This window comes from Dama dama, chromosome 14 (genome assembly GCF_033118175.1).
Source record: "Dama dama isolate Ldn47 chromosome 14, ASM3311817v1, whole genome shotgun sequence".
Taxonomy (NCBI): domain Eukaryota; kingdom Metazoa; phylum Chordata; class Mammalia; order Artiodactyla; family Cervidae; genus Dama; species Dama dama.
Window position 1 is genome coordinate 51,482,445 of NC_083694.1, and position 22,167 is coordinate 51,504,611.

The 22,167-nt window shown below is 43.2% G+C and overlaps 1 pseudogene; it reads left to right on the forward strand.

The window, feature by feature from the left end:
- The first annotated feature begins 18,337 nt into the window (after window positions 1–18,337).
- On the forward strand, window positions 18,338–21,859 carry LOC133068875 (PRAME family member 12-like; annotated as a pseudogene).
- The last annotated feature ends 308 nt before the right edge of the window (window positions 21,860–22,167 follow it).

Sequence of the window (22,167 nt, forward strand, 5' to 3'; positions counted from 1 at the left end):
GACACCATATTCAAAAGCAGAGACATTACTTTGCCAACTAAGGTCCATCTAGTCAAGGTTATGGTTTTTCCAGTGGTCATGTTTGGATGTGAGAGTTGGACTATAAAGAAAGCTGAGCACTGAAGAATTGATGCTTTTGAACTGTGGTGTTGGAGAAGACTCTTGAGAGTCCCTTGGACTGCAAGGAGATCCACCAGTCCATCCTAAAGTAGATCAGTCCTGGGTGTTCATTGTAAGGACTGATGCTGAAGCTGAAACTCCATACTTTGGCCACCTGATGCAAAGAGCTGACTCATTTGAAAAGACCCTGATGCTGGGAAAGATTGAGGGCAGAAGGAGCAGGGGAGGACAGAGGACGAGATGGTTGGATGGCATTACCAACTCAATGGACATGAGTTTGAGTAAACTCCGGTAGTTGGCAATGGACAGGGAGGCCTGGCGTGCTGCAGTCCATAGGGTCGCAAAGAGTCGGAAATGACTGAGCAACTGAACTGAATGACGGGAACAACACTTTGTGCTCGACCCACAGTTTTTCCATCAACCCACACTTTAGGGTTTACATTTTGTTCAATTAATTGGAGAGAAAGAGCAAGCTCCATATTCATGAAAACAGAGGCCTGGACCTTGCTCAATATATCCCTCCCAAGAAGGGCTGAGGGAGACTCCAACAGGATCAGAAACTCATGAGAAAATAGCACAAAGTCCCAGTTGCAGCTTAAAGGATGACTGAAGTAATCGCATTTGGCTCATCCTAACAGTCCCATTACAGTAGCGGATCAGAAGGAAAATGGGCCAGGGGCTTCAGTGAGCACAGAGAAAGTTTGTCCCAGTGTCCCATAGAAAACTGACTGATTGGCCTCCCACAGTTATTAATACCCAGGGAGCTCCTCAGGCATTATTAGGATGGGAACTTGTGTGGGGACGCCCGGACACCTTCAGTCCTGATCGTACTGAGAGCCCGACACCTCTGGGGACAGTCTCTCCTCCATTGTGGTCCTTTACAGACCGGACAGGGAGCTGGGGGCAGCTTAGACGCCTGTGAGCAACTTTCCTTGAGATGTCCCTCCTTTCCACAGTAATAGCAAGCCTGTCCCTTTTCACCTGGGTTCCTCTGGGCATTTTTCTCTTCAGGCTGATTCATAACAGTTTTCACAGCCATCAGTAGAGGACCAGGCTCTAGTGGTTCTTTTCTGTTGTCATTTTTCCTTCTCATATTCTCTACTGTAATATACTGTCTGAGTGAGCTGCAACAGTTTTTCTAAAGACTGATTTGACCCAAATGCCTGTCTTTGTAACTTAGCTTAATAAGTGAGAAATTTATCTTTTAAGACTGTCTCTCCCTCTGCACTCTCAGGAGAATTATTAGTGAACTTTTGAAGGCGTTCCCGGAGTCTCTCTAGGAATCTGGCTGGAGCTTCCATCTCTCTTTGTTCTATGTCAGCCTTAGAGGTTTAGTTTGAGCTCTCTTAAGCCCTTCAATAATGCAACTGACAAGTGGGTATGCTCCCATATCCCTTTCTCTTTGTGATAATCCCAGTTTGGCTCTGCTGTGGGAACTGCTTGGCTCCCTATAGGGAGGAGAGCTATTTCATGTTCCCTCTGTCCCCTTGCTTTATGCTCAAGCCATTCATCTCCAAAAGTGGTAGCTTCCCCCAAAACTCAATCTCTCAAGTCAGGAGTCAGTGTCTGCCCCAAGACATATATTACATCTCTCCAAGTAAGCTCATAAAGTAAAGTTAGTCCTGTAAAGGCTTCTATGTACTTTTCTGGATCCTCTAGATAGTCTCCCAGATCTCCCTTTATCTGTTGTACCTCTGGGTAAGAAAACAGCTTATGGATTTTTAAGGATTGGTTGTTTTTCCCAGTGGGGGCCTCCTGAAGAGGCAGTAAGTTGTGTGGCTATTCCTCAGTCCCCTAGCTACCCTTTACATATGTTCCCAGGGATAGATTAGAGAAACCTGCTTTTTCTCATCCTCATCCTCTTTCTCATCATTAGTTTTGGTTGTCTGTGCCGCCTCTACTTTGAGTTCCTATTGAAACCAAAGTAGTGTGAGGCTGCATTGGAACTGGGGTCATTTGAACTTCTATCGAGACTGAGGCAACACTTCCTGGAGGGATTCCTTGACCCTCAGCTTGCTCAGTTGTGATCCCTGGATACAGAGACAGAGGCAGAGTAAGAGGACAGGAGGGAGCTGAAGGCTTTACACCCAAATCGTACCCTTAGGACATAAGTCTGGCATATCTTGCAAAGAGAAAAAGAGTAACACATATGGCACTTCTATCCATTTCCCTTGTCTTCTAAAGAACCAACAGTATTGTAATTAAGAGACCCTTCAACCGGCCATTGCCTGCCACCCTCCAACAGATACTGTGGCCATGCAGATTTGCAAAAGAAAGTCAGGCGTGTCTTCTTTAAACTCTGGGGGTCAAACTTAACCCAGTTTTTCAGGACACAATCCAAGGGTATGAGTCTGGAACTTTGAGTAGCTCCCATCTGTAAGAGAGGGAAAAAATGATGACCAGCACCTTTGCTTCCTTCCATCGGAGGCGTCCCTCCCTGCTCTAGATGGGGGTGTAGACAGACTTTCCACCAAGCTTCCTTTCCCTGGCCAGACTTAATTTGTCCCTTACTAAGGCAGGCGCCTTACTCGTCCCTCCTGGTTCTACCACCAAGGCGGGGTGGAGATGCACCAGGGGTAGACCTGATGGCATCCCAAATTTGATTTCTAGTTCCACACCACCACAACCTTTCTTTGATTTGACAGAGTAGTTTCCCAGAATGTTTCCCAAGATAGTACTACTAGGGGAAGCATCCATCTTATGTGTGCCCATTCACATTCCTGAGTACAGGCCTCACTGCAGTAGAAGTGATGAATCAATGCCACATCAGTAAGCCACTGGAGAGCTTTATCTAGTGGGCTAAGAGCTAGTACTACCAAAGGAAGAAGCCCACTGTATCCCACGTAGAATTCCTGACCTACGTTCTTAGAAATCTCATGCTCACTAGCAGCACTTCCATCCATATAGTTTGGAGGCACAGCTACAACAAGGACTCGCTAGTTCCACTTAGTTCCTAAACATGCTCCCAGCAAGTCTGGGTTCCCATGACTACCACGCTTGGAGTCTAAGTAAAAGTACACAGTAACAGCATGAATCACAAGTCCATTGAAAGTCTACGATCCAACAGATTAGGTTAGTAGTTCTAGTTTCCCACGCAATTATGAAATGGTCAAAGAGACCAGGAAGAACTGACCAAGAAAGGAGTTTGGCCAACAAGCTTTGCCCATTTCCTGTTGCTCCCCTCGCAGGACCTTGGGTGTCTCTTGGCATTGGCAGGTTGGTACAAACCCCCAACAAGGCTCCCTTTTGGGGGGCTGCCTTCAGTCATTACGAGGCACCACAAAACCACAGAGCAGGGCTCATCACTTGCTTCATGCAGGGCGTGTCATTCATTCACACAAGTACACCAAAGAGTTAGTAAAGCAGAAAACATGTATACTGAGAAAGCAGAGAGGCTAGAGCTCTGAGTGTTCTTACCTTGTCTTGGAGATTCCGGATGAGCCCCCAAGACGATAACTTATGGTGAATGATGTTGGATTTATGATCTCCAAAGAAGATTTAGCTTCAGGATCAGGGACCACGCTTGATCACTCAGGGCTCTTGTGTGACAGAAGCTTATTACAGAGAAAAGGGACAGAGAAAGTTTCTGACATAGACATCAGAAGTGGGCGGAGAGTGCCCCCTGGCTAGTGTTAGCAAGGGAGTGATAGACTTTTTTAATTAGTTATTAGATAAATCAAAAGAATGTCTCAAGGTTGTAAAAACTTTACCAGACTCACTCCCACAACTTACATTTTAAGATAACAGTATTAGACCTTAACAATAGAAAGGTCCTACCAGACCCACTCCCATAATATACATTTAAGATATCAGGATTAGTCAGAAGATTTTCAGGAAGGAAAAACTGTCCTCAAGCAGGATACATTGTTGTTATATAATCCCTAGTACAGAGTTTAAACTGAGTTGTTTGTTGTGTAATCATCAGTTCTGGGCTTAAAGAAAAAAAATATTTTATGTGACTAAGACTAAAGAATGTAGAGAGAGAGAGAAAAAAAAAAGTTGTCCTTTCCTCCTCCTTGAGAACCCCAGACCCCTTTCTCCTCCTTGGGGACCCCCAACTTCTTATCAACCTGCCTAGAAATTGATTTTCTCACAGGTTTAGGGGAGAATGGATCATGTATATATATGGCTGAGTCCCTTCCCTGTTCACCTGAAACTATCACAACATTTGTTAATTGGCTATACTCCAACACAAAATAAAAGGTTCAAAAATAAGAGAATGCATTACAATTTTTTCTTTTATGTCAATTTTTCCTGTTAGAGATGGTCCCACAAAAGGCAGGGACTTCGTCTCTATCATTCTGTGATTTCCACAACTGAACAAAAAGCCTGGTGTGAAACTAAATGCATCTAACTTGGGTGCATAAAAATAATTAACATCAGTTTATGAAAGAGTTGTGTCCCACTCTTTGTGACCCCATGGACTGTAGCCTGCGAGGCTCCTCTGTTCATGAATTCTCCAAGCTAGAATACTGAAGCGGTAGCCATTCCCTTCTCCAGGGGATCTTCCCAACCCAGGGATTGAACCCAGGTCTCCCACACTACAGGTGATTCTTTAATGTCCGTGCCACCTAAACCCAAATGTTATTTCGAACTGCAATGATAATTTGAGGAAATTCAGCATTAGCTGTCTACCAATAACATAAAGTGAACAGGGAAGAAATAGCACTGTGCTCAATACATTTGTACAGTAAAATTGTACATCAAAGTGTAACTAAGCAGGAAACTATGAGTCCCTCCCGAGGCTTCCCTGGTGGCTCAGAGGTAAAAGCGTCTGCCCGCAATGCGGAAGACCTGGGTTCGATCCCTAGGTGGGGAAGGAAGACCTGGGTTCGATCCCTAGGTGGGGAAGGTGAAGGTCCCCTGGAGAAGGAAATGAAAACCCACTCCAGTATTCTTGCCTAAAGAATCCCATGAACGGAGAAACCCGGCGGGCTATAGTCCACGGGGTCACAAAGAGTCAGACACGACTGAGCGACTTCACTTTCACTTCAGGGGTCCTTCCCTAGGCAGATAACCCCATGTTCTCCTTTTGCCTCTTATTTATAGAAAACATTTAGCTTCCTAGGCCTTCCCTGAGTCCCAATGAGTGAATTTAATCAGAAAATAAGAGGGAAAAGGCGGCCTGCAGAAGTTGTTCTGTTCCAGCTGGTCTGCCATGGAGTTGGCGAGGAGGAGACGGGCGCTGAGGGGCTGGCTCGGATGGCAACGGAGTCTGCTGTGGATGGACCGGCTCTGCTCGGCGTCAGGGTAGGACCGCCGCCACCTCCGCTTCGTCGCCTGGGAGCCGGTGTCCGGGGGCCCGATGGGCGGCGCAGGGCGAGCGGCGCTTCCGCTCCTGTCGTCGGGGCCTCGGCCTGGGCCTCCCCTTCGTGTAGGACGTAAGCGGGGACCGGACCAGCTCTCTGAGCCGGGCTGCCTCGGCCTCCCTTCAGCGCGTCGAAAGACTCAGGAAGAAGCGGCCGCTTTTTCCTTGGTTTGGCTTGGATATTGGTGTGACCCAGCTTGACCAGGGTTTCCTTATTTAGAACCCAAAGACATCATTGCTGAAGAAGAAGAGGAAGAAGTGCGAAGTCCTAAAAGCACTGGGAAGTTCCTGACCTCCAGTGTGGCTTATGGGTCCACAGGGATTCCAGACGTGCACCTGGAGCTGAAGGACCTGACTCCATGTGGACACAAAGGCAATCTGCACTTCATATGCTTTCCCATTGGTAACATGCCTGCTTTTATTAAAATGGGCAGAGATAAAAATGTCTCCAGTCTCCACACTGTCTTTTGTGCCCCTGGAGGTGGAGAGTAGAAATTTGACCAGGATTTTCTCACAGTATGTGTTTTTTAGCTTGTATACAATTTATAATAATTTGTTAAAAAAATAATACTAATAGCAAGTGGTGGAATCATTTCCATTTCTAATGGAATTTGAATTTTCTTGAGTCAAATTAAGATTAAACACAGATAGGAGTTGCCATTTAGATTGTTGTGTAGTTTACTTTTTGCCCAATGCAGATGAGTTAATGTGAATCAGAACCACTAAAAGCATAGCATTTTGTTGTTATTGTAGTATGAAATAAATAGTAAAACTGTAATAAGCAAAATAAGGAACTGCCAGGGAGGAGCAATATCATTGTTTTGAACAATTAAATTGAAAAAAAAATTTTAATTAATGTTGTTTCATGTTATAAAATTGTTTCCAATCTTATCTACCACATAATTTTGTTATCCTACTTGTTTCTTGGCAGTTTTGCTATTTAGAAATATGAGGAAATCTGGTCCAAAGCAGTGTTTTTAGGCCTAAGGGCTAGTCAGAAATGTTGATAGTCAACTCTTCTTTCCCCAAATGCCCTTTGATGTTTCCTACTGAACATGTTTCCTACTAAAGGGTTGTTTTCCTATCAAACCCAGGGTTCGATCCCTGGGTTGGGAAGATCCCCTAGAGAAGGGAATGGCAACCCACTCCATTATTCTTGCCTGGAGAATTCCATGGATAGAGAACCTTGGTGGGTTACAGTTCATGGGTCACAAAGAGTTGGACATGATTGAGTGACTAACACACACTCACAAGCTTAGTTTGGCAGGAGCCTGAACACTAGGAAGAGTGCCAGAGGGCACTTGATTTTGTTTTCATTCAGTAGAGCTTTGAAGCTAAGTCCTTTGAGGGTGAATGCGGGGGCAGATGAGAGAATTGACAAGAGAATTTGATCTATAGATCAAAGAGAATTGATCCAGACTCTGATCTTCAGGGTGCAATGTAAATTTAAAATATCTTCAGTGACCATGGTTTTAATGCTACAAGTGGGAATGTTATTGCAGAAATGCTGCCATTACCGATGTCATTTTTATGCTCCTCTCACTTGAGTGTCATTGTATGGTTGGTGGCTTTGTCTTTTTTCTTTGTCCTCTATCTTCTTTCTCTCATAACTGACTACAACAGTTATATAGAATGACATGAGTTTTAAAAGGAAGTTTTTCCTGAATTTTTCTTTATTTTTGGTTTTCAGTGGTTTCTTTTCTACCAGTGAGTAAATGGGAAGATAGCAAGAGGAGAGGAGTTCCCTGTCTTTTAAGGTCATAGTAGACTCTGGATGATAGCTGATAGGTAAAGGAGAAAACCTATTTCTGGGAGCCTGTAGAGATGCTTTTGGAACATATTTGAAAACCACTCAGGCTGTTACCAGAGGTTGTGTAGTAATCCAAGGAAAAGTGCAGAGTAGATTTTAGATCTCAGGAACTGCCTCCTAGGCTGTTGGGGTTTCTCATCTGTATGTACCAGCACTGTCCTTAAAAACAATGTGATAATGAAATGCCTAATAAATCCTGTTTGTTCATTGGGGGTGACTATTATTTAATAAACCACAGTGAAATAATTCTAACAAAAAAAAAGAGAAAATAAGAGAAAGTGGGGAAACAGTCAAGTGAGACAAATAATAATAGGCTAGCCATTAATCAAATTAAAAGACCTCTAAAATCTTTTGATGTGGAGTCAAAGTGGCAGAATAAGGGGATGTGAAGCTCACCTCTCCCTACAAGTAAATCAAGAATACATCTGCAAATGGAACAATTCTCACAGAGCACCTGCTGAACACTAGTAGAATACCTTGGGCATCTAAAAGGACTAGAAAGATACCCTGGCAAGCAGGTAGGATGAAAGAAAGATAAAAGAAAAGAGAAAACAGAACAGGACCTACATCCATGGGGTGGAGGAGTGGAAGGAGAGGAGAGGGTCCCACACCTGGAAAAGCCCCCTTGCTGGTTGGGAGACCAGCTAGGACAGGAGGGGAGCTTCGGGGGCTCACAGGATAGTGCAAAAGCATGTCCGCAGCAGGCAGGACAGAGTAAGATGTACACTGACAGTCCATGCCACAGTGCTTCAGGCCCCAGCCTGAGGGGTATATCTGCTGTAGGTATGTTCCTGCCTGCCTGGGTAAGTACATGTGGACAACTGCTCCATCAGCCCCTGGAGCAGACACTGGTGGGAGGATGACACAAAGAGGTGGGGCTGCAGCCACAGCTGAGCCCCAAGAGTTGTGCAACTAAGGAAGAAGAGCTGAAATCTCTCCTTGTGACTGTTAACCATGGATCAACGCCCTAGCTGCCAGCTTTGTAAACTCAGTGCCTGTGGGACATCTGAATGAATGAGCACACCTGTAGCTGAGACAGGTCTAGCTTTAGCAGCTGTAGGCTTTGGGCACATACCCATGGGGTTTGATCCAGGACAGAATCAGAGCTGCCACCTTAGCCCTCCCACAGTAGGTTCAGGTGCATGATTCCTGCAGTCCTGGGACCTGACTTCAGCGGCTGGCTTGGTGAAAACAATACCTGAGATACACCAGGACCAATTGCCAACACCCCCCTAATTAAGGTGGGGCTGAGAGCTGTTCCAATAGCAGTGTAATTTCTAAGTCAGCCCAATGGATGAAAAGTGACACAGCAGAGTACACTCATAGGTAAACAGAGGAGGAAGACTTAGTGGCTTCCCTCTTAGTGGGAGTGCTCCAGTCACAGCTAACTCATACAGCAGATCACAAACACAGCTCAGAAAAAGACCTGAGGGTCTCTACTCAAACAACTAGAGAGCAAACTCTGCCTCTGACAGGGTAGTGACAACCCCAGAGCAAAGGGGCAGTCCTGCTTAATATCCAGTGCAGGCTCAGGTCACCACAACCTCAGTCACACCTCCTTTCAATAGGATAATAGCCTTCATACACAGAGGAAAGAGGAGACAGATATACATATTAAAAACAAAAAAATATTAAACCCACATAGGCTACACAGTGACATTCCCACATTTAAAAAAAAAAAGAAAGAAAAATAGCCCTCCAAGACAACATGAGGGACAGGAATCAAGAGGAAGAACTGGCAGAGCATTTGGCTTTGAGGGTCAGTGGCACCTGAGTGCAGGAGCACCACAGGGCTTGGAGAAACTGATTCTCCACTCTTGGAGAATGCACATAAGAACTCACAAAAACTGTGACATAGCACACACTAATACCTCCATAGGAATCAGGGTAGATCTAGCTAGGGCACTTGGAGATCTGCTGGGTGAGTGCAGGTTGTCAGTAGCTCACTGTGGGGGCAAGAACACAGGCAGCAGAGGCCCCAGGGAATATCAGTCGGCATGAGCTAGCCCAGAGGTCCCCATTTTGACCCCAAGCCTTGACCCTACCCAATAGACTGTTACAATGGACTGGCTCAAAATTTGGAAAGGAGTATGTCAAGACTGTAAAAGATCACCCTGCTTATTTAACTTACATGCAGAGTACATCATGCAAAATGCCAAGCTGGATGAATCACAAGCTGGAGTCATGATTGCCAGGAGAAATATCAACAACTTCAGATATGCAAATGATACCACCCTAATGGCAGAATGTGAAGAGGAACTAAAGAGCCTCTTGATGAAGGTGAAAGAAGAGAGTGAAAAGGCTGGCTTAAAATTCACCATTCAAGAAACAAACATCTTGGCATCTGATTTCATTACTTCATGGCAAATAAATGGTGAAAAACTGGAAACAGTGACAAATTTTCTTTTCTTGGGCTCCAAAATCACTGAAGTTCGATGACTGCAGCCATGAAATTAAAACATGCTTGCTCCTTGGAAGAAAAGCTATGACAGACTGAGACAGCATATTAAAAAGCAGAGACATCACCTTGTCAACAAAGGTCTGTCTAGTGTCTATGGTTTTTTCATGGTTTTTTCAGTAGTCATGTACAGATGTAAGAGTTGGACCATAAGGAAGGCTGAGCACCAAAGAATTGATGCTTTCAAACCATGGTGCTAGAGAAGACTGAAGAATCCCTTGGACAGCAGGGAGATCAGACCAGTCGATCCTAAAGGAAATCAACTCTGAATATTCATTGGGGGGACTGATGTGGAAGCTCAAGATTCAATACTTTGCCCACCTCATGTGAAGAGCCACCTCATTGGAAAAGATACCAATGCTGGGAAAGACTGAGGACAGGAGGAGAAGGGGGTGACAGAGGATGAGATGGTTGGATGGCATCCCAGACTCAGTGGACATGTGTTTGAGCAAACTCCGGGAGAGAGTGAAGGACAGAGAAACCTGGCTTACTGCAGTCCATGTGATCTCAAAGAGTCAGACAGGACTTAGTGACTGAACAACAACAACAAGGAGAGCGGGAATACCTCAAGGCAAACAACTAGCAAGATGGGAACACAGCCCCACCCATCAGCAAACAAGCAGCGTAAAGACTTACTGAGCTCACAGCTACTTCAAAACACACCCCTTCACATGGTCCTTCACATCAGAGGAAAGAGATCCAGCTTCACCCACCAGAGGGCAAGAATCAGTCCTCCCCCACCTCCCTGCACAAGTCCCTGGACCAATCTCACCCTTGAGGAGGCAGACACCAGAAGCAAGAGGAGCTACAATCCCGCAGTCTGCAGAAAGGAGACCATTAACACAGAAAGTTAAACAAAATGAAACATCAGAGACATATACTGCAAATGAATTTACAAAATAAAACTCACAAGAGGAACTAAATGAAGAGGAGATAGTCGACTTGAAAAAGAATGTACAGTAATGATTGTAAAGATGACCCAAAATCTCAGAAAAAGAATGGAGGCATAGATCAAGAAGACACAAGAAATGTTTCACAAGGAGCTGGACAATTTAAAGAGCACACTGAGATAACAATGTAATAAGTGAAATGAAAAAATACACTAGAAGAAATCTAAGTTACCTAAGAGTTAGGCAGAAGTATGAATAAGTAAGCTAGAAGACAGAGGTGGAAATCACTGCCGCAGAACAGAATAAAGAAAAAATGAAAAGAGGACTGAGAAAATGTTGACCTCTGGGACAACATTAAATGGACCAACATTCACATTATTGGGGTTCCAGTAGAGGAAGGAAAAGAGAAAGTTCCTGAGAACGTATTTGATGAGATTATAATTGAAAACTTCACTAACATAAGAAGTAAAATACTCACTAAAGTCCAGGAATGACAGAGTCCCATACAGTAGGAAACCAAGGAAGAATATGTCAACATATATTAATCAAACTGAAAAAAAATTAAAGACAAAGAAAAGATATTAAAAACAACAAACAGCATACAAAGGAATCACTGTAATGTTATCAGCTGATTTTTCAGCAGAAACTCTGCAGGATAGAAGGGAGTGGTATATATTTCAAGTGATGAAAGGGAAAAACCTGCAACTAAGAATGCTCTAATCAAGACCTTCATACAAATTTTATGGAGAACCCAAAAGCGTTACACAGAAGCAAAAGCTGAAAGAATTCAGCACCACCAAACCAGCTGTTCAAAACAAATGCTGAAGGAACTCCTCTAGATGAGAAAGGGACCAGTAACTTACACTTGATCTTAGCCAAAAGGCCGAGAAGCAATGGACCAGTAACTTAAAACAAACTTGTGTATATAGACTGCTCAATCAGAATCTCATGAGAACTGCAAACTAAAAAATTACAAAAGATACACAAAAAAAGAAAAAGGAATCCCAACACAACACTAAAGATAGGCATCAAATCAAATCACAAGAGCAGAAAATAGAAGAGGACAAAACAAATTGATAACAATTAAACAAATTAAATTTGTTTTACAAAATTAGAATTGTTTTACAATTTGTAAAACAATTAAACAAAACAAATGAAACAATTAAACAAACAACAAAAACAAATTGAAAACAATTAAAAAATTTTTAATAGGAACACACATACCAATAATTACTTTACATATAAATGGATTCAATTCTCCAATCAAAAGACATAGACTGGCTGAATGGATACAAAAACAGAGCCCATATATATGCTGTCTACAAGAGATCCACTTCAGACCTAGGGACAAATACAGACTAGAAAGTAAGGGGATAGAAATAGACAGACTATGCAACAGGCTTTTTTTTTTAAGCCATAATAATGATACTCACATCAGAGAATAAAGACTGTTACAAGAACAGGGAAGGACAGTACATAATGATCAAGTGATCAACCTAAGAAGAAGATATAACAATTGCAAATATATATGCACCAAAAATAGGAGTACCTCAATATATAAGGCAAAGACTAAGAGCCATAAAAGAGGACATAAACAGCAATACAATAATAGTGGTGACTTTAACAACTGACAGATAACAATGGACAGATCATCCAGGGAGAAAATCAATAAGGAAACACATGCCTTAAATGGCACATTAGACAAGACGAACTTGAAATTTATAGAACATTCCATCCAAAAGCAACAGAACACACTTTCTTCTCAAGTTCACATGGAACATTCTTCAGGATAGATAACATCTTGGGCCACAAATCAAGCCTTGGTTAACTAAAGAAAATTGAAATCATATTAAGCATCTTTTAAGATCATGTTGCAATGATATTAGAAATAAAATACAGGGGGAAACTAAAAAAAAAAAAAGCACAAGCACACGGAGACTAAACAATACATTACTAAACAACCAATCAATCACCAAAAAAAAATCAGAGAGGAAATTAAAAAAAAAAACCTAGAGACAAATGACCATTAAATCACAGTGATCTAAAACAATGCAATGTAGCAAGAGCAGTTCTAAGAGACACATTTATAGCAACACAACCTAACCTGAGGAAACAAGACAAATCTCAAATGAACAACCTTACCTTAAACCTAAAGCAACTAGAGAGAGAAGAACAAGCAAACCCCAAAGTTAGTAAAAGTAAAAATCAGAGAGCATATCAGATCACAAATAAATGAAATGGAGATGAAGAAAACAATAAAAGAGATCAATGAAACTAAAAGCTGATTTTTTGAAAAACTGATAAACCTTTATTTAGCCAGACTCATCAAGAAAAAAGCCAATAGGACTCAAATCTATGAAATTAGAAATGAAAAAGTAGAAGTTACAACGGACACCACAGAAACGCATAGAATTAAGAGACTCCTGAAAGCAACTGTATGCCAATAAAATGGACAACCTAGAAGAAATGGGCAAATTCTTAGAAAGGTACAACCATCCAAGACTACACAAAGAAAGAAATGGAAAATATAAACAGCTGAATCATAAGTACTATAATTGAAACTGTGGTTTTAAAATGTCCAAAAAACAGAAGTCCAGGACCAGATGGCTTTACAGGCAAAAGCTACCATGACTTAACTCTACATATCACCACTTAACCAAGCACATCACCAGTTGCATTACTCTTGCTCCCTGAATAGGCTCATGATATGCTGTGTTTCTGATACCACACCTAAGTGACAACTTGATATAGATAAGTTTATGATGCTTCCTTTGGGAATGATTCAGTTAAGTCACTCAGTCATGTCCAACTCTTTGCAGCCCCATGGACTGCAGCACGCCAGACTTCCCTATCCATCATCAGCTCCTGGAGCCTACTCAAACTCATGTCCATTGAGTCGGTGATGCCATCAAATCATCTCATCCTCTGTCGTCCCCTTCTCCTCCCACCTTCAATCTTTCGCAGCATCAGGGTCTTTTCCAATGAGTCAGTTTTTGAATCAGGTAGCTAAAGTTCTGGAGTTTCAGCTTCAGCATCAGTCCTTCCAATTAATACTCAGGACTGATTTCCTTTAAGATTGACTGATTGGATCTCCTTGCAGTACAAGAGACTCTCGAGAGTCTTCTCCAATACCACAGTTCAAAAGCATCAATTCTTCGCCACTCTACTTTCTTTATAGTCCAACTCTCACATCCATACATGACTAGAAAAAACCATAGCTTCGACTAGACAGACCTTTGTTGGAAAGCAATGTCTCTGCTTTTTAACATGCTGTCTAGGCTGGTCGTGGCCTTTCTTCCAAAGAGCAAGCATCTTTTAATTTCATGGTGCAGTCACCATCTGCAGTGATTTTGAAGCCCCCAAAAATAAAGTCTCTCAATGTTTCCTTTATTTCCCCATCTATTTGCCATGAAGTGATGGGACTGGATGCCATGATCTTAGTTTTCTGAATGTTGAGTTTTAACACTCAACATTTTTCACTCTCCTCTTTCACTTTCATCAAAGGCTTTTTTTTTTTAATTTTTTTTCCATTTATTTTTATTAGTTGGAGGCTAATTACTTTACAATATTATAGTGGTTTTTGCCATACATTGACATGAATCAGCCATGGATTTACATGTATTCCCCACCTCGATCCCCCTCCCACCTCCCTCTCTACCCCATCCCTCTGGATCTTCCCAGTGCACCGGCCCCTAGCACTTGTCTCATGCATCCAACCTGGGCTGGTAATCTGTTTCACCATAGATAATATACATGTTTCGATGTTGGTCTCTTGAAACATTCCACCCTTGCCTTCTCCCACAGACTCCAAAAGTCTGTTCTGTACATCTGTGTCTCTTTTTCTGTTTTGCATATAGGGTTATTGTTACCATCTTTCTAAATTCCATATATATGCATTAGTATACTGTATTGGTCTTTATCTTTCTGGCTTACTTCACTCTGTATAATGGACTCCAGTTTCATCCATCTCATTAGAACTGATTCAAATGAATTCTTTTTAATGGCTGAGTAATATTCCATGGTGTATATGTAACACAGCTTCCTTATCCATTCGTCTGCTAATGGACATCTAGACACGTGCACCCTAATGTTCATCGCAGCACTGTTTGTAATAGCCAGGACATGGAAGCATCAAAGGCTTTTTAGTGCTTCTTCGCTTTCTGCCATAGGAGTAGTGTCATCTGCATATCTGTAGTTATTGATATTGCTCCTGGAAATCTTGATTCCAGTGTTTCATCCAGCTCTACATTTCACATGATGTACTCTGCATGTGTTGGAAGAAGCACAAGCTGGAATCAAGATTGCTGGGAGAAATATCAATAACCTCAGATATGCAGATGACACCACCCTTATGGCAGAGAGTGAAAAGCAACTGAAAAGCCTCTTGATGAAAGTGAAAGGGGAGAGTGAAAAAGTTGGCTTTAAGCTTAATATTCAGAAAACAAAGATCATGGTATCTGGTCCCATCACCTCATGGGAAATAGATGGGGAGACAGTGGAAACAGTGACAGACTTTATTTTGGGGGGGCTCCAAAATCACTGCAGATGGTGACTGCAGCCATGAAATTAAAAGACGCTTACTCCTTGGAAGGGAAGTTATGACCAACCTAGAGAGCATATTAAAAAGCAGGGACATTACTTTGCCAACAAAGGTCCGTCTGGTCAAGGCTATGGTTTTTCCAGTGGTCATGTATGGATGTGAGAGTTGGACTGTTAAGAAAGCTGAGCACTGAAAAATTGATGCTTTTGAACTGTGGTGTTGAAGAAGACTCTTGAGAGTCCCTTGGACTGCAAGGAGATCCAACCGGTCCATCCTAAAGGAGATCAGTCCTGGGTGTTCATTGGAAGGACTGATGCTGAAGCTGAAACTCCAATACTTTGGTCACCTCATGCGAAGAGTTGACTCATTGGAAAAGACCCTGATGCTGGGAGGGATTGAGGGCAGGAGGAGAAGGGGATGACAGAGGATGGGATGGCTGGATGGCATCACTGACTTGATGGGCATGAGTTTGAGTAAACTCCAGGAGTTTGTGATGGACAGGGAGGCCTGGCATGCTACTATTCATGGGGTCGCAAAGAGTCAGACACGACTGAGCGACTGAACTGAACTGAACTGAACTCTGCATGTAACTTAAATAAGCAGGGTGATAATATACAGCCTTGTATTCCTTTCCCAATTTGGAACAAGTCTGTTGTTCCATGTCCAGTTCTAACTGTTGCTTCTTGACTGGCATGCAGATTTCTCAAGAGGCAGGACAGGTGGTCTGATATTCCTATCTCTTGAAGAATTTTCCACAGTTTGTTGTGATCCACACAGTCAAAGGCTTTGGGGTCGTCAATAAAGCAAAAGTAGATGTATTTTGGAACTCTCTTGCTTTTTTGATGATCCAGTGGATGTTGGCAATTTGATCTCTGGTTCCTCTGCCTTTTCTAAATCCAGCTTGAACATCTGGAAGTTCACAGTTCACATACTGTTGAAGCCTGGCTTGGAGAATTTTAAGGATTACTTTGCTAGCATGTGAGGTGAGTGCAATTGTGCAGTAGTTTGAATATTCTTTGGCATTGCCTTTCTTAGGGATTGGAATGAAAACTGACCTTTTCCAGTCCTGTGGCCACTGCTGTGGTTTTCAAATTTGCTGACATATTGAATGCAGCACTTTCACAACATCATCTTTCAGGATTTGAAATAGTTCAACTGGAATTCCATCACCTCCTCTAGCTTTGTTCATAGTGATGCTTCCTAAGGCCCACTTGACTTCACATTCCAGGATGTTTGGGTCTAGGTGAGTGATCACACCATTGTAGTTATCTGGGTCATGAAGATCCTTTTTGTATAGTTCTTCTCTGTATTCTTGCCACCTCTTCTTAATATCTATTTGAAGCTGTTTTAATTCTGGGACATTTTTATTATTTTGACCAAATATCCCCCCAAACTGATGCTTTCTAATTTCCCATCCAATATCTGGAAACAATAATTTCTTCCTTGTCTCACACCTTTGGCTATAACACACCTTAATAGTAAAACTCAATCAATGTTCCTGGAGTGAATCAATGGTTGAGTCTGTGACTCTCCTGCCCCCATTTAAACCCTCCTGAATGATATTAGATTCAATCAATTCAACTGGTTATAGGCAAAAATCCAATCAGGATTAACCTGATGGACAGTTGGAATCTAATCAGGCACCACTTTCTGATTGGCTGTTTGTAGTTGGGCAAGGGGAAAGATGTTATTAGAAAGGCCTATAAAAGTCTCAGACATCAAAGAGAAGATGCAGAAACTTTGCCTTCTAGAGTTACTATCTGGGATCTCATCCAGTCTTAGGGACTGAGCCCGCCCTGACAAGCACATCAGAGTTGGTAAGTTACTGAGCTTAGTTAAGGACCCTCTTACATTATCTATGGCCAGCTGGTCTTGAGTTGTGTCATATAGCTCAGGATGGCAGGAAGAGATTTTTTTAGTTAATCTTTAACCATTTTTTTGTGGTGGGGAGAGGGGGTGCTGTGCTATGCCTTCATTAGCTTCATTTGCTTCGATTTTCTGTAGTTGCACCTAGCAGGGGTTACTTTTGATTGCAGTGCACAAGCTTTTCACTGCATTGGCTTCTCTTATTTCAGAGCATAGGCTGTAGATGCACGGGCTTCAGTAACTGCAGCACGTCAGCTCGGTAGTTACGGCACACTGACTCAGTTGCTCTGTAGCATGGATCGAACCCTTGTCCCCGGTATTGGCAGATGGATCCCCATCTTCTGCACCTTGTTAGTGGTAAAGAACCTGCCTGCCAATGCAGAAGACATATGAGATGAGGGTAGTCCCTGGGTTGGGAAGACTGTTCGGAGAAGGGAATGGCAACCCAGTCTAGTATTTTTGCCTGCGGAATCCCAAGAACAGAGGATCCTGGTGGGCTACTAACAGCCCATGGGGTTGCAAAGAGTCAGATATGACTGAAGCAACTTAACACACATGCATGGGCCACTTGGGAGGCCCCTGGTTAGTTCTTAGCCAATGAACAAATTTAACATTTTGGTTTTGCCTCTCAGTGTAGTTTTGCCTCTTTCTCAACATTTTGATTTGTCCTTCAGTTTATATCATTTCAATTACCTTAAATAAGCAGATTTTCCTATTAATAAAAACAGCTGTTGGGAGTTTTATTTCTTGACATTTAAAATATGTAGTTTGTGCAAATGGCATTCATTTTAGGGGTCTGTCCCTCATCTTTTCCAGCTCAAGTAACTGTGGGAATTGAGGATAGAGGTTGAGTTGTGTCACATGATGCTCCTATTCAGTAGTTTTAGGGCCATAAGAAAGTGTCAAAGTTTTCACCAAAATAATTAGGGTCAGCCTTCAGGCATGGGGTATCCACTTCCCAGTTCATCATAATAAAGCAAAGCAGTGAATGGAAATGGATGGGCAAGTAGTTGGGCTTCTTCCTCCTTAGTACTTATGAGATTCTTGCTCTGGTCCCTGTAGAGGCAGCATTATAGATTTGCACCCATGAAAACTAGAGTAAAATTCTGGTAAACTGGGAGTCTTCTGGGCTTCCTTGGTGGCTCAGATGGTAAAGAATCTGCTTGTAATGTTGGAGACCAGGGTTTGATCCCTGGGTTTTCCAGCCCCGTGGGATCAGTGGATATGGCTATGAGTTGGTTCCTCTGAAGAGTGGGGATACCAATGAAGGGGTGCTCATGCTTGCCTGAGAAATATTCCTTCTTCCCTGCAAGTTTCCACAGGATTCTTTTGGAGAAGAGTCAGAATGAGTACCTGGAATCCACCCAGACTCCTGGACCAAGCAGTGATGAGTCTGCTGATGAATGAGGCCTTGGCCATTTCTGCTCTGGAGTATCTGCCCATTGAGCTCTTCCCCCTCCTCTTCATGGAAGCCTTCTATGGGAGTTGCAGAGAGACACTGAAGGCCATCGTACACACCTGGCCCTTTGTCTGCCTGCCTCTGGGAGTCTGATGGAGATGCCTCACCTGGGAACCTTACAAGCAGTGCTGGATGGACTTGATGTCCTACTTTCTCAGAAGGATCAACCCAGGTGAGTCTGATTCAGACAGACTTGTAGAGTGAAGGGAGTCTTTGAAGAGACAGCTGGGGTCAGAGTGTGAATGACCAAGGGATAGACCAGAGGCTTCTGATGATGCCAATGAGGAAGTACAGAGACTTGGTCATTGCTGAACACACTCTGGGAAATGTTTTCAGCCTAAGATGCAAGGGAACCTGAAAGTACACTCTCTGCCTCCTTCTAGTGATGCTTAATGAAAGTGTAGAAGTGGATAAAAGGAAAGATGGAAGGGGGAAAGGAGATGGAGGAAACTGAGTCCGAGAGGGAAGAAGAGGGAAATGTCAAGAATGTGAAGTAAAAGCTCAGGTGGGATGTCTGAGTATTGCCTAAATTCTGAGGCTGTGGTTTTATTTTAGTGGATCTTAAAACCATCTCTACCAATCTACTATTTCCCCCATAGGAGGTACAAACTGCAGGTGCTGGATTTAAGAAATACTGGCCAGGACTTCTGGAGAATGTGGTCTGGATCCAATGTCCAGGTGTCCTCAAGCTCATTAGAAAAACAAGTGGCTAAGAATAGGCCAAGAACACAGTGGACTTTGGCTCCCTTGGAGGTGTTCATAGAACTTCACACCAATGGAAGGACCATGGATGGATTCCTCGCTTACCTCATGAGACGGGTGGAGAGAGGAAAGCTTCCATACACCTGTGCTGTAAGAAACTAAAGATAGAGTCAATGCCCAGAAACAGTATTATGAAGATCCTGAGTATGGTGCAGCTGGACTGTGTTGAGGAGGTGCAAGTAAATGGCACCTGGCGTCTGTCCAGCCTGGCTGTGTTTGCTCCTCTCCTGGGCCAGATGAGCAATGTGCAGAGACTCCTTCTCTCTCACACGGATGTGTCTGAACTTGAAGATCAGGAAGAACAGCATGTTGTCCAAATTACTTCTCAGTTCCTCAGGCTGCGCCACCTCCAGGATCTCTTTCTAGTATCTACCTCCTTCCTAGAAGGATGCCTGGACCAGATGCTCAGGTGAGTGTGCACCACTGGCCAGGTAACAGTGAACGCAACTCACCACCCTCCACCCCTCCAGGCACAGAACTCGATATCACTGGTATCTGAGTTGGGGAAGCCTGCGCTCTTAGAGCCCAGGGGCCAGGGCAGAGAAAACAGAAGATAGGATATCAAAGGAGAATTCCTCTAGAATTTCCGTGCTGTTGTTCAGTCGTTCAGTCATGTACACCTCTTTGTGACCCCATGCAGCACACCACATTTCCCTGTCCTTCACTATCTCCTGGAGTTTGCTCAAACTCATGTCCGTTAGGTCGATGATGCCATCCAACCATTTCATCCTTTGTCACCCCCTTCTCCTCAAAATTTTCATAGCCCTCCAAATTACAGGTGGACTATAAGATATAGACTTGCAGTATTTCTTTATCTACATCAGAAGAAAGGTCGGGGTGGGGGGATATGCAGAGGTTGAGGCACAGTAGCTGGCAAAGTTTAGAAGCAAGGAGCAAAAGCTCCTACTTGATATTTTGTGCCTAGCCCCTAGGGAAAGAGTTCAGGCACCCAAGGAGGGGAATGACAAACCCCTGCCACAGAACCCACAGAAGCTGACTGGGAGAAGGTGCTAAAGGGTCAAGAATGCAGGCCATACACAGACTATTAAAAAACAAACGAAAAAAAAAACTTTTTTTATTGGTCCAAAAAAAAAAAACCCTCTAGAATGTCAGGCATACTATCTCCTTTGCTGCTCTATTCTGAACTGCGGTATCATATAACAACCCAAATCAAGGTAGGGGTTCAAGTTGGATAGAGGCTCTGGAAAGGGACATCTTGTAGGTAGCTGTAGACTAAGGGTTAGGATCTAATGGTTGGGTACATGATTTCTTCCTTAAGAAGGGATATCTTAATTTAGATGACTTGAAAATAGGTAAGAGAAGAGGAAATTGAAGAGGGAAAACTCCATGTCTGAGCATTTCTAAACCAAAGCTCTATACTTAACACTTTTGTGACCACTATAAGCCTGTCTCAAATTCCCTGTCTGTTAAAAGGCTTTTTGCTCCAGATAAGATAATTGATATATGGGAAATGCATGATTCTGGAGGTGATAGTAGCATAGGAGCCAAAGAGATCATAAGAGTTGGTAGATGGTTTGCAGATAATGCAGGGATATAAGTGAGACCCTGCAAACTGCCATCTTCTGGGGATGTTGTGGGGCCTTGCCCAGACTGGTCTTCTATGCATGTCATCCAGAAGCCTCACCTGGCTTCTGGACATGAATGCCTGGGGCCCAAGCATGGGTGGAAGGAAGTCTGAGTAGGAAGCATTTTAAGTATGTCTCTTACTATTAACATTCAGTGATGCCCATTGTTGATTGAGACAAGATGTCAGGCTCTGCTGTGAGCTTATTCTAGTCCATTCTATGATCTTCATTCATACTCATAAGGAAGTGGAATGTGTTTTACTCTGCTACATAGATGAGGAAAGAGAGTTTTCCAGGTTCTGTGAACTTGATCCAGACATACTGTGAAGGTTAAATGACTCAGGCTTAAATGACACTGGGAATTCTGGGTAATGATCATTATCAGATGGACAGACCAGCCTTGGCCTTCAGCAAATCTCTTGTCTCTCACCTTGAAGTCACCTTCCACCCCCGTTTTTAAGACATTGTAATTCTGCTTCTCCCCAGGTGCCTGACAAACCCCTTGGAAACCCTTGGAATAACTCACTGCCTCCTTACAAATTCAGACTTGACCCATCTTTCCCAGTGTCCAAATATCAGTCAGCTAAAGGGCCTGAATCTGAGTGGTGTCACCCTGACCTACTCTAGTCCTGAGCGCCTTCCAGGTCTGCTGGAGAAAGTTGCAGCCACACTCCAGGAACTGTACTTAGATCGGTGTGGGATCATGGATTCACAACTAGAGGCCATCCTGCCTGCCCTGAGCCACTGCTTCCAGCTTAGTTTCTTCAGCATATGCGGAAACTTCCTCTCCATGGCCATCATGGATAAGACACTTCGACACACCTCGGTGCTGCCCAGTTTATGTCAAGAACTGTACCCTGTCCCTCGGGAGAGTTTCAGCTCTCTGGGAATCCTCCAACCGAGGAGATTTGTTCAGTGTCGAGCTGAACTGCTTGAGATTCTGAAGGACTTGGGACGTCCCAGGACCATCTGGATTAGTTCCAGCCCCTGTCCTCACTGTGGAAAAGACATATTCAATCATCCTGAGCCCATCACATATGGCAGCAACACCTCTGCCTAGGTGGGTGCATCAATCAAAAGCTTTCTTCTGAGCATTTAGAAACTGAAATCTATGATACTGGTACTTTGTGAAGGGAAAAGAGATCCATGGTTTCAGACATTTGCTCAATGTGAATGTGAAAAGAAAAGGTGATCCTGCGGGGTGCAGGACTGCAGAGGGAATATCTGATGCTGAGCAGTAATGGAACTTTGTGTACATGTGTCCTACAGGGTAAGAATTATAAACCTAAATTTCTGAAGGTGGATTCAAGCTTGTGACCCACATGTTGGAGCTATCCCCGGGTAGATGGTTGTAAAGAAATAATCAGA